The sequence below is a fragment of the Octodon degus genome, unplaced genomic scaffold (genome assembly GCF_000260255.1).
Source record: "Octodon degus isolate 3935 unplaced genomic scaffold, OctDeg1.0 scaffold00157, whole genome shotgun sequence".
NCBI lineage: Eukaryota > Metazoa > Chordata > Mammalia > Rodentia > Octodontidae > Octodon > Octodon degus.
Window position 1 is genome coordinate 1,082,553 of NW_004524733.1, and position 13,354 is coordinate 1,095,906.

The 13,354-nt window shown below is 35.7% G+C and overlaps 1 pseudogene; it reads left to right on the top strand.

Moving 5' to 3' along the window:
* Positions 1-11,203: 11,203 nt before the first annotated feature.
* On the top strand, positions 11,204-11,934 carry LOC101580962 (annotated as a pseudogene).
* Positions 11,935-13,354: the final 1,420 nt, after the last annotated feature.

Consider the following 13,354-nt stretch of genomic DNA (forward strand, 5'->3'; position numbering starts at 1 on the left):
GGCTTTTCCTTTCTATAATAATATTTTTGTGGGTTCAAAAATAAAACAAAACAAATGAAATTGCTCTCTTTCATAAAGAACTTCGTGTAGAGAAAAATACTCTACAGAATTGTAATATTTACAGCGATTCAGAGGATTTTTCCATGTTTGAGCTCTGCTATACTCTAAATATATCCCTAAAATTCAACCACTGACAGTTAGTCACCAATGTATTCATGATACAACATGGGCCTACAGGAAGTGCTTATGTCATAGGGCTCCCTGAAGATCCTTCTACTAAATGAGGACCGGTGTTCATCCCCTAGCCAAGGCACAGCAACACAGCATGCAAGGAGATATTTTGAAAGCAGAGATCAGACTTCTATCAGACACTGAAACACCTTGTTCTTGAATCCATAGCCTCCAGAACAGTGAGAAATAAATTTCTGCTGTGCATACCTTATACAGTCTTAGGAATTTTGCTATAGCACCAGGCATAGATTAAGAGAAGCTATCACAACTTTGTTGTTCAGTGTTAGCATTATATAATTGTACAGTCTCACCTGGAAACATGCAGTCCTAAACCCCTCATCAACCCCTAAAGTTTGGGGTTGCTTTTTAGAAATTTACAGTGAAATTTTCTATAGGAAGCTAGAAGTAGAAGATGATGTAACATTTAAGTTACAAACTTCTAATGTTACTTAAACTTCACCCTTTCTTCTGGAGGCTTTAAAGCATGGAATCTGGGAGCCTCATTTTTTCTACTTAGCATACATTCCCAACTTCGGTGTGAGCAAGTCTTTAGATCTGTGCAAGGTAAACCTCTTCATTCTTTTCCTATCTTTCTAAGGTTGTGCAGATATCCTCTTCTATCGTATTTCTTTTTGCTTTTTTCTTGGGATGGACCTTTGTTGGTGTCTCTTTAACTCTGTCCAAAACATTTTTTTGTAGCCCAATTGATCTAGTGAGAATTTAAAAATTTATGAATGTATTCTCATTTAACATGTCTACCTGCTATACATTGCTTTGGTGAATATGACCATTAAGGTCCTCAAAGTTAGGAGAGTTATAAGAACCTCAAAAGTTATAAAGAAGTAAGTGGTATTTTGGGTCTCTGCCAAGATTTCTGAAAGACAAGTTGAGGTTGAATTACACCACCAGCTTCCAGAATTGTAGTTCTGGTCTTTAGATTCACCTTATCTGAAATGATTGCTTGAAGAATATATTTGCATGATGATTCATAATACAAATGTAAAATATAACCTTTGTAAAGTAGACATCCATATGGTCCATTTGCAAAGAAACATAATAGTCCAAATGTGGTTCCAGAACTCTTTGTCTTTCTCAACAAATGTAGTGAGAGATAAGACACCACAATATTTTGAAAGACCTCATTTCCCTCCCATTCCATTTGGCTCTGAAGTGTTCTCTTGAGTACCTTAAGAAACCCACGTTCCAATTGTTTCTCAACTGCCTTATCATTCATCTTTTCCCCCATTTCCTGTAGATTCTGTCAACTGGAAGCTTCCCAAACTGTGGCAAGCATTTCCTTAGAATAAGGAAGTAGAAGAAAATGAACATAAACAAGGATAGAGTTCACTTAAGCAAATGGGGAAACAGCCAAACTAGGTATATGTCTTCACTGATGTTCTAGGACAGTACACACATCATTGCTAATAGTGCTTGTGGTCAATAATGTGGAAACAAATAAAGACTGGACAAGTCCACCATACATAATGGCCATGTTTCATCTCATTATATTGAGTTTTCCATTTTGCTATATAAAACAAAATGCTTCTTCCCAAAATGTTGACTTTCAAACAACTTAGGTAATTACAAGTTGATTTTTCCCCAACATTAGTAGCTATTGATATTAAGCAGACTTTGTTTTTATAATGATGGGTTCTTTTTTTTTTTTTAATGTATTTGGTAGAGGGTCTCACTATGCAGCTCAGACTTGTAGTGATCTTCCTGTTTTCAGCCTCCCTAGCACTGGGATTACAAGCATGTGGCAGCACACTGGGACTCTGTGACTGTCTCCGAGCACCCGGAGGCGGGGCTGGCGTGGCATGTGGTACCATGGATCGAACCCCAGGACCCTACACTTGCCTAAGCAGGCACTTAGTCAACTGAGCTAACTCACTGGCTCTTGGCTTCTTAAAATTTATGTATTGCAGTACTTGGTTTTACTCTTCTGATGTAAAGAGTATTGCATGTACTGAAACACATCACCTGTACCAAAATAATGATTTAAGAATGTTTAAATCACTCATTATTTATATTAGTGTGTGAAATTGAGAAACATCAAATATAAACATATCAAATTAGATTGATGAAATTTAAAGTAAAATCTGTCCATCACGAAAACCCTGCACTGATTTCAGGATTTGGTTCACCATTAAACATTTTTATAAACAGAAAAAAGATGATATATTCTTAATATAATCCATTAAGAGTTTCTTGCCATATCTGACAAGGAGCATACCCTTTCTTCTATATGCATATAAGAAAACGAAAGATAGTTTCTTATAAATATCAATCAAGCTAAAAATTTTGAATTATTAGCATATTATGTGTAGTAATTAAAGCTGTTATTTTAATGTATTTAGGACAGAGTCTTCCTGCATAGGTCGGACCTATAGTGATTCTCCTGTTTTTAGCCTCCCAACTGCTGGAATTACAGGCATGCATCACCATGTTCAGTCTCCATCGCTGTTTCAGCATGTCCTGCGGGTGGGGCCGACACTGCACACCAGGGATCCAACCCAGTCACTGCTCTGCCTAAGCAGGCACTTTAGTTCACTGAGCTATCAGGCCGGCCCTTTAAAGCTGCTTTAATTCAGTCATCTGCTAGTTATAGAATGATCTGATAAGCATCCTTCCTGAAGAAATTTGAAAAATAAATGAACGAATAGAATACCTTGGAAGCTGAGGGTATCATATCAATATACACAAATATTATTTTCTTCTGTTGGTGAGAAATGGGGATAATTTGAGATAAGGAAAAATGAATTGTTCTATCAGTTTATTAGAACACTATTTTGAATGGCAGATCCATAATGATCCAGGAAATTCAAGGTCAGGACAGTAAGCTATTTTTAAATATCAGAGATAACAATATGTTTTTAATATACCATTTGAGATTTCTTATACTTCCATCATATATGTGAATATTTTTTATTTATCTTATTCTTTTGGAAATTTAAATAAAGATTATTCAAAATGCAGAAATCATAATAGAGCTCGGCAATCATTTCATTGAAAAATACAAAATATGAATTAAAGGGATAAGTTGTAAATTGTATTTTGATTTTAAATTCATTTTAGATAGGAATTATACAGTTTGAAAGAATAATTATGCCTATTCATGTTTACATTAGAAAAACATGCAAATAACTAAAAATTCTGCTGAGTACTGGCCTAAGAGAGAGAGAATGGAGCGAACGTCAGTCTAAGGAAAAGCCTTGGATTTCTTTGCCATGGGGCAGTGGGCCAGAGTGATGGTGGATACCTAACTGGTGGGAAGAGAGCATGTTCCCAGGAACTGCCCCCCCCAAAAAAAAAACTCCCACGATTTCCTATGTTCAAAGCGCACATATGTACCTGTCCCCAAACCTAATAACAAATGATTGCTTTGTATCCGGTGTAGTTTGAGACCATATAGTTTCCAACTACTACCCTTATGCTCCTTTTCTCCATGTTTAATAGCCATCATGAACGAGCTATAGACGAGTTTTAAATCCCGAGACAAGCCTGTGTCTGTAAGGTGCCTCGTGCTCACTTCTTGTGCTGTGGAAGTTCAATTAATATTCATGAATGAAGGGAATATTTGCTGATTCGCTTCTATGGATATTTTGTTAGTGGTTACTTGGCATGGTGATGTCCGCTCACACTTTGGATATTTAAATGGAATCTATACTCTGGTTTATGTTTGTAAAGTGAAATGTACTCAAGTAGGCCCAAATAAAACGATGTACTGATTTTTTCAAAGTTTCTTTGCATACGTAATAGCCTTTTATTGTTTCTGTTTAAAAAACTGCCCTTGTAAGCATTGTACTATCTTAAGTCCCCATATTTAAAAAATTCAAGAAAGCTTTTATTATATAGTGAATGCCTCTCCTGTAATAACCCACTGATATTTCAAAGCAAGGTCACTTTTAATGCCATTGAATATGACAGAAAAAATTGAGAGGAAACTTTTTTGTCTTCAACTGATTTTGTCTAACCGATAGTATACGTTGATGATAGAAGAGGAGAAGATTGTCGTGGTCCATTATGTTCAGCTCTGCTTGAAATACAGTGAAAAAGACAAAAAATATTTTTTCCACAATGTTTCTAAAATGTAACACAAAATATTAAAATATATATATATATATCCTTTAAGAGATCAACATGATTGTTAACATTTGCTTTGAAAACAGCTTTCTGAAACATACTTAAAATACCAAGAGTCTAAAACACCCTTAGAAACTGAACATACTTCTGTAAAATTAATTAATCACTTTGAGGATTTAGTGGGAGGCAATGGCCATAAACATCTTATATTCTCAGCTGGTGGTAGAAGGTAGACTGAAATGACAATTTGATTTAAAAATGGAAAGCGAGGGGATGTAATTGAGATTTGGAATAAAGATATATATGTTTGGGACAAGCAGAAAGAACATTTTATACCTACACATGGCCTACAGAGGAGCTGAATGAGGAAAAGGTGAAAGATTAATGAGGAGGATTTTTTTTTTTTGCATTTTCTATCATCTATGTGAATTATTACCTAGATGTCTGATATGTCCTAAAAGAAAAACTGTGATGAATAAATAAACAGCTCTCGAAATCTTCAATAGGGTGCTTTACCTTGCAGGGAATATTATCATTGGCTTTTGATACAATTTCTGCTGCAGGGAAAGACTTTCAAAGCTCAGAATGCTGAAGCATTGCCAGGCGCTCAAAGACCCCCTGCCAAGCGCGTCAAACTAAGAAATCTCTCTGAACTTGTCGAATTAAAAGTCATCTCCCTCTCTCTGCAACCCCTGCATGAGCTGGGAAGCTCTGTCCTCATTTTTAGGCCCCTCCATGATAAACAAACGGAGCCTAGAGCATCTTTACTCTTTACAGCCATGCAATTAAAATTCTTTTAATAAATGTAATTGAAGGCAATGAATTTCAAAAGGAACTTCTAGTTAACAATGAGACTAAACAGTTGGACTGGGCCACATTGAATTGTATTTCAGAGGTGAAAGCAAAACAGCTTGTTAAGAACCAGAGAAGTGTCCTTTTTTATTTTTATTATTTTGATTGTACATCAAGAGGTTGTTCTCAACTTAAACATCTCAGCAGGATTTATGGATGCTGTAATGTCATAAGACTTAATTACACAGACTGCAAAGAGTAGCACACTATTAAAATATGAACAAAGCCATATGAGATCCCTCGTTACTGCAAATCATTATTTATCTATCCTCTACACAAATTAAAGAAGTTTAATTTGTGTTTGCATTTTCAGACACCACACTGCACATTTTCTTCTTCTCCTGTTGTGTGTTTAGAACACAAGGCTGTTGTAAAAATTTGATAATCCCCATAGTGCTAAATTGATGGACCTGTAATCAAATACAGCAATGAACAGTTTGAAGTCTTTTTTTAATTAGGAAAAAAAGAGAAGCATGTTACATACTCCTAAAAAACAGAATAGGGATGAAGTATCAGTTGCAAGTTAAGGGTCGGAGATAAAAAAATATTTTTAAAAAGGATAACAATGTTACATTAAGTCATTGTGCAGGAGTTTCTGGTGATCTTGTATGCTTTGGCCAATTCTCTCTTTATAAGGGAGGATTTATATTGGTGTTCTTAATTGTTCTCTAGTGTCTAAATTACAACATTTGAATTCAGTTATCAAAAGGGACGGAAATACTGACTATTTTATCTTACTCATTGAATCAGGGGTGAAGAAATAAGCGTATTTCTGTGTAAAGTACATTTTCTCTACAGGACTGTCCCCAATTCTCAAACACGGATTTTTAGCCAAGGTACAATTTGTGTCCATGTTTTCAGTCTGAATCTTTTGTAGTATATTGATAGCAAGAAAAAAAAATATAACACAGCAAAGTGAGTACATGGAGTAGCTCAATTTTATTTTAGTTATTCTGAATGCAATATGGTTTTTAAAACAGAAAATATTCAGAAAGCATTGAGGTGGGTATAAATATGTTATTTAAACAGATGAACAAACAAACAAATGAACAACCAGAGATTTGAAGAATCAGCTCGGGGTCCCTGAAGCCACCATCACTTGTTGAAAAAGGGGCATCAATGGCATGAGACACTGAAACGAAACTTCAGAGAATGAATCTAGAAGAACTTTGCTGATGAGCAGCTTATTGCTTGCAGAGGAAATATATAATTACAGTTAAGGAAAATGTTTGAAATTACAGACAATGAGAAATTCACATTCATTTGGTGATATTATTAAGTAGAGGAAAGAATAGCTTGTTTCATGCAGAGGACAACAGAATTAAATGGGACATTGTTACTTCTGTTGTTTTCCTGTGGTGTTGGACAGGGAGCCCAGGCCCGAATATGGGCTAAATAGGCACCATGTCAAAGACCTGCGTTCATCACCTCCATGTTTTGCTTTTAAAAATGTATTTAAAATGTGAAGAAGAAAGATTCCAGGATCCTTAATGATAGATTCAGAAGAGAAATTAACTTTGTAAAGAAGAAAAGGAATCTCTTGTTTGACATGTTACTGTACTGTGAAAAGCATGCATTAAGCCAATGAGAAAATACTGACACAAGAACCTCAAGTAGTGCCTAAGTAAATCATTACACATGTGTATTTAATAAATGAAACCACTTTTAATCATATAGAAAATCTTCTATTTTAATTGAGCTTTATGGAAAAATAATTGGTGAATTAGGCCAGCACAAATATTAGATAAATGCAGGGGAAATTTCTTAACATGAAGAAAAATAAATATTATGCTATCATTCAAGCTCAATTACCAGAATTAAGTGGAATATTTCATTAAAAGAATATATATTAGTATTAAAATTTATTTGCATGGTCTTCATGTTGTTCCTGTCTCTCATTTTATTTTGGCTTTGTTTCTAGGATGTGGAGGTAGACATTGAAGATGTTCTGCTTCACCTTTGTTTACAGAATTCAAATAGGTTTAAAACCACAACAAACTTGGTCTTCTTCTTGAAAAAAAATCAAATAACAACTATAATGTCTGGATGCCTATTTGGAATGAGATTATAATCTATTCTGAAGTTCCTGCTGGCATATCAGACATCTTCACCCATTTCAGAAGACTTCCCCAGCAGCTCTTCTTGAGATACATGTATTCTTCAATCAGAACAAAGAAGAATCTCATTTTCTGATATTACAGTAAAATGTAAGTACAGCCCTTTAGGTGAAATTATGTGAAAAACCTTTATCTTTGAATAAAGATTGGGAAGAAGCAAACAGAATTGAAATTGACTTCTGTTTCTGAGCTAGAGCTATAATACCTGGTAGATGATAAACAATCATCTCATTTGATTTTATTTAATGCCCTTCCCAGCCCAATACTATTTTTAATATCTGTGTTCGGAGCATCTGATGAAACAGATATCTATTACATCAGCCTTCACCATGGAGCAAGCATGAGGAATTAGCTATAAGAATGATGATTACAACATAATCTGTAGTCTATTTTGCATTAAAATTCTCAAATTCTGCATGTAAATCACATTGGGAATATGTGGAACTGCTTTTGGTATAAATGTATTTGTCAATATCCATGTTGAAGTGCAGTTGGTAATTGTTCAAATAAAGAAATAAAGACACTAAGCTTCCTATTAGTGTCACAAAAATATATATTTCTTAAAAGCTTGAAGCTCCCAAAATGAAGTAGGAATCATTGTTATCTGCCTTTTGCTTCTACAAAAATTTATGGCATGACTATAATATACTAAGGTCTTTGCTAAGCACTGGAAGATGCAAAGATGGTTTTTGCTTTTTTTATTTTCAATACTTAATCATTTAATTTTACTTTAGTTTGACCTCTTTGAATCTTATTTCAGTTTTATGCTTTGAGTTGTCTGGTGGATATTGAATATTAATATTGGGCACCTCAACTTTAGACCAATTTCCATGTCTGATAAAAATTGTTTTAGTGGCATTGCTGTAAAGCACTCTCTCTACAAGCTAGAATTATTGCATGCCCTTTGCTGCCAGAGAGGTTTGGCTCTCAGAGCTCCACACAGCAAAGATCTTGCAGGAAGTGGAGTAGGTGAATGTATCAGCTGCAGTTCCCTCAGCACTGGGATTCGCTAAGCACCCAGAGCCCTTTCCTGCTTGCGTGGGGTCTGTGATGGATGCTCCCAAGGGGCTCCAGCTTCTCTGGCTGGGACTGTCTCAGAGCTATTCTGCTCACTGAAGTTCCCCTACCCAGTACTTCTTCCTCTGCATTTCCTTCTTCTTTCAAAGGTGCCAATCTTGCACAAAATCTTCTTGCTCAAGGCTGCTACCTGATTTTCTCTCATACCTTGATAGTGGGTGCAATTTGACATAAAATTGTCCTGGATCTCCTTGTTTGTTTGATACTTGCCATGCAAGGTAGAAATTCTCAGTGCTGTATGCCTTGTAATCAACATACTACTTTTTCTGGTATTGCTAATCTTCATACCTCTTGCTATCAAATAACTATGAGTAATAAGACACGACTGTACTTCTCTTTCACACATGTTCTTCTTTATACATTTTAGTACCCATGATTCCATTGTGACATCTTCTCTCTGGAAGACCAAACAAATGCAATGCCAGTTCTCCAACTTATAGGTGATATGTAGAACTTTTTTCCCCACAGAGGGTCAATGCATTTCATTTTGCAGGACTTCTTCATGATGTACACAAACAGAAGTGGGTCCAGAATCATGCTTCTTTTGACAAGATATTATGATGTTTCAAAATCAATAAATCTGTTTCAAATGCAAATAGTTGGTTGGCATCCAGGGAAAACATGTAGAGCCAAAATTAAATGCCACCACAAGCTTTGGAAAGTTTTATTGACTGAAAGAGTCTTTTTTAATAGAAATTCAATGGGGAGAATTGCTTTAAAATAAACAAGGGCTGTAAATCTGAAAATTGGAGAATAACATGTTATAATTTGAAAAATGTTTGTCCTTTATGTTACCTATATCATGAATGTTACATGAATCATTCTACCATGCTATTAATTTATTCTGAGTCTCCTGGACTCCTTGTGAGGAACTTGTTTTGAAATAATGTTCCAAAAATGCCGAAATATGAGCATTCCTGTAGGAATTCCTATTATTTAATCTGCAGATGTTTTATTAAAGAACATATGAAAAAATGTGGATTAGAGTCCCCATTTCCCTCCCCTGCTGAGCAGTAACATTCTCTTAGGCAATGGTTCCACGAGACCTAAAGAACTTCTTTAGGATGATAGAGAATACTGCACTCAAAGGCCAACTTTCTGGTCATAAGGTCATTGATTTTTTCTTGTGCTATATTTTGACTAAATGTTCTGTGTATTAAGACCTTGATAGGACTCTATTCATAGGTTCATCTTAAATAGGACCAGACATATACTAACTGTTAAGGACATATGAGACCCCACTCCACTGCTTGCTGGTAGTTTTATATTTAACTGGAGACAATGCTACAAGTTATATGTAATCAGTCAGAACTGCTACTTAAATCTATTGTTTCAATATTGCAATTCAGATTCAAGTATGTGCATTTGTTTGAATACTTCCTTTTTTGTCTTACTGGCTTGAGCTTATCAATTTCATAATTGCATTTTAAAATTTTCTTGTTGTGATCAGTCTACACTGAAATTTAGATGAAAGATTTCTCTGTCACCTTTTATACCTTAAGAACCTACTAGCAGGGCAACTGAAATAATGCACAAGCAGAAAATAATATTAACTCCAGAGACTAGCAGCAAAGGTTGTTTTATTCCCAACTACATCTTAGGAAAGCAGAAAATGAAGTTGCCTTTTATATGGAAAGCAAATGGTGCCTTCCACTTAGGTACATCCTGCTCTGCCACGTAGGTACAGAACGGGCTTTCTCTCTTGTATTTAACCCTGAAAGCCATAAACTTATGAAATCTTGCAGGACTTGAACTCTTTGTGTATCTATAAGCCACTGCTTTTGTGAAGAGTGGGAAAATGTTTGCATTTGATTGCAAATTTTGTAAGAAGACAAGAACAACAGCCAGAGTAGAAAACTCCCCCACAAGACTGCTTGCATAGATGAGGTTTTCATCAGATCCATTCACTGTGTGTGGCCTATAGCAAAAGGCTAAGTCTCTGAGTGTAAGGGGAGAGGTGTGGCATCTGCATTGTAAAAAGGTCCTGTCACTATACCTGCTATACTTGTGGAAGGCAGGTGAAGGAGTTCAGAACATTCTGTCTACAATTGTACCACTTCGACATATTGACACTTTTCAGTTAAAGGTGCTCATAAAACAGCAAGTACAAAATGTTTACATTCCATTTATTAAAATCAAGAGATGGAATCATCATGAAAAGATATCCTTCTTGGGGGCCAGCGAGATAGCTCAGTGGAATAAATGCTTTCCTGGCAAGTGCAAGGGCCTGAGATCCATCCCTGGTACCACACACACACACACACACACACACACACACACACAAGATATCCTTCTTATAAATAAAGGAATATCATTATTATCATTAAGGATGGAAAGACTAAGGGAAATCTATATGAAAATATATTAACCCATGTCTTCTTAGCCATTTTACCACCTAATTAATAACTATAGCCCAAACCTACTTGCCTTGCTGTGCTTTATAATGCACTAATTTGTCCATCTTGATATATGAGTATGCAATTTGACCCGTATATTTTGGTCTTCATTATTAAGGCTTAAAAAGGTTCCCTGTCATGCAAAATTTGTTCTAAAAATTTTAATGCATTTTTCCTGTTGATCTGTCTTATGTAAACTTAATTCTCAGTGTCATCCTTTCAACTTTCAAAAGATAAATTTTACCTCTCCTAACACGAATGAACTGCTAGAATACTGCCAGATCCATAGAATCCATAAATCCATATTTCACATAATTGTTGAAAAGATTAAATAACAATATAAATAGTAACCTTAGAAAAATGGACTCCACAAACTACATGAAAAAAATAAATGAAGAATAGGAGGGTTTTAGCCCAGGTCGAGGGGCAGAGATTGTTGTCACAATTATGGCTAAGTCCCAGGTGGGGCAGATCCCAAGTTCAGAGCTGCAATCCCTGTGCTGAACTGGGCAGTGAAACTAAATTTGGAGTTCTGCTACCAGCAGACTCTAGTGTGTTACCAAGAGGGGGTTGATTTGTTCCTGCAGGTTCAGAAAGGCACCTAAGATCATACTAAGAGATGTTATCTCAGAGAAAAAAAAATACTTGCTACTTGGATAGAGCAGAAGACATAAAGAAATACTTGGATCATGTAAAAGAAGATGGAAAATATCACAAAAAAATTAAGATAAAAGAGAATGCAGCAGGTTTTGGTTATGAGTTGCTTTTAAAGAATTCCTTAATGAGACAGTCACAGAATTGGATAGAAGATCCTTACATTAGACACACTTGCCAGCTATATGATTTCCTTCAGTTTTGTGAAATACTCATTAAGAAACCACATAAAGTAAAAACTATTCACCTTCTCACCTCTCTGGATGAAGGTTGTGGGAAGGTGCAGCAAAGTAGTGGACTTGGAAGAAATAAAAGAATCCCTCAGGCATCATGGAATGCTGTTGGAAATACATGACTGAGAAATTAGGTTCAACAATGGCTGGATGATTAAGATTGGAAGGGGACTTGATTACTTTAAGAAACCACAGGGTCATTTTCCCCTTGGATATTGTGATTTAGATTTAAGGCCATGCCTTGAAACAACAGAGGATATTTTTCACAACAAGCACACACAGGAAATATGATGGTTGATAGCTTAATTCATATCATTTGTGCTTTAAGTGCTATCTTGCTCCATTCTCTGTTGCTGTCATGGGATACCGCACACTGGCTAACATGAAGAATAGCAGTTGACTTTGCTCACAGCTCGAGAGGCTGGGAAGTCTAGAGCAAGTGTGGACATCTGGTGCAGGCCTTCTTTCTACATGTGACAGACAGGTCATGAAAGACAGCAAGCTCACCAGAAAGAGCTTACTTTTATAACAGACTCACTTGTGGGATGAACAGCGAGTCCTACTTCAGAAGTTACCTCCTAACACAGCTATGTTGAGGAACAAGTTTCCAAAACATGTACTTTTGGAGGGCATATTCAAAACAAAGAAGTGAATATTGAATTATTTTTAAAAATTCAAGCATTTTTATAATGTATAAAATCTAATGAACTGTTTACATTTCTACTAATTCATGTATGAATTGTTCATTTGTGGGAACATTCATAAATACTTTTGTATGTGTATTACTTAGTAGACAGACATTGCTTCTTTACAAAATTCAGTGGTTATGTTCAGTGTTTACCATATGGGGCAATTTGATTAGGTTCTTATCCAGTTCAGCTTATGACCACCAGAATTGTGGAATTATGTTCATCAACTGAAGTAGCACTGTAAATCTGGTTCTTGGACCACATAAATCTACCACAGAGAACCAGCAATCCAGAGCCCTCTGGGTTTGTCCAATTCTTATAAAAATCCTGCCTAAGAGCAAAAGATGTTAGATCAGTGGTACAGCATGTGCTTAGTATATGTCAGGGTCTGGGTCCAGACCTCTGCACCCTGGCAAAAAAAGAAAAAAAAAATAAGAGAAAATAATTAAAGAGAAGAGTCTATATACATGTTTTCCATTATGTTATACACACATATTTGGAGACCCCAGGTCAAATCGGGACACCTGTAGTATACCAAGTACTAGTCAGGTATGGAGTTACAGAAGGAAGAAAGTTAGAGCAACTAGAAAGACAACTATCTTCTTGAATAGACAACTCTCAGTTTTCCTTAAATTATAAATTAGATGACATAGGAGACTAGCACCAGGAGACTGTTCTTGACTCACTGCAAGACATATTAACTCTAGCAATTTTTTAAATGCACACAGGCCTAGATCTGGCCAAATAAATCATTACAACATAATAAAAAAACTTAAAAAAAAAGAATAGGTAGAAGAAGAAAAAATAAGGAAGAGGAGGAGGAGGAGAAGGAAGAGGAGGAGAAAGTGGGAGAGAAACAAGGGGAAGGGAAAGTGGGAGGAGCAGGAAGAGAGATTTTCTTTACTTAGTACTCATTAAATGTTCCTGGAAATCTGATAAAGATTTATTCAAGTTAATACCAGGTATCTTCGTAGATATACCAGAGAATAGCATATCTAGAGAGCATGTAAAACAATTCTGAG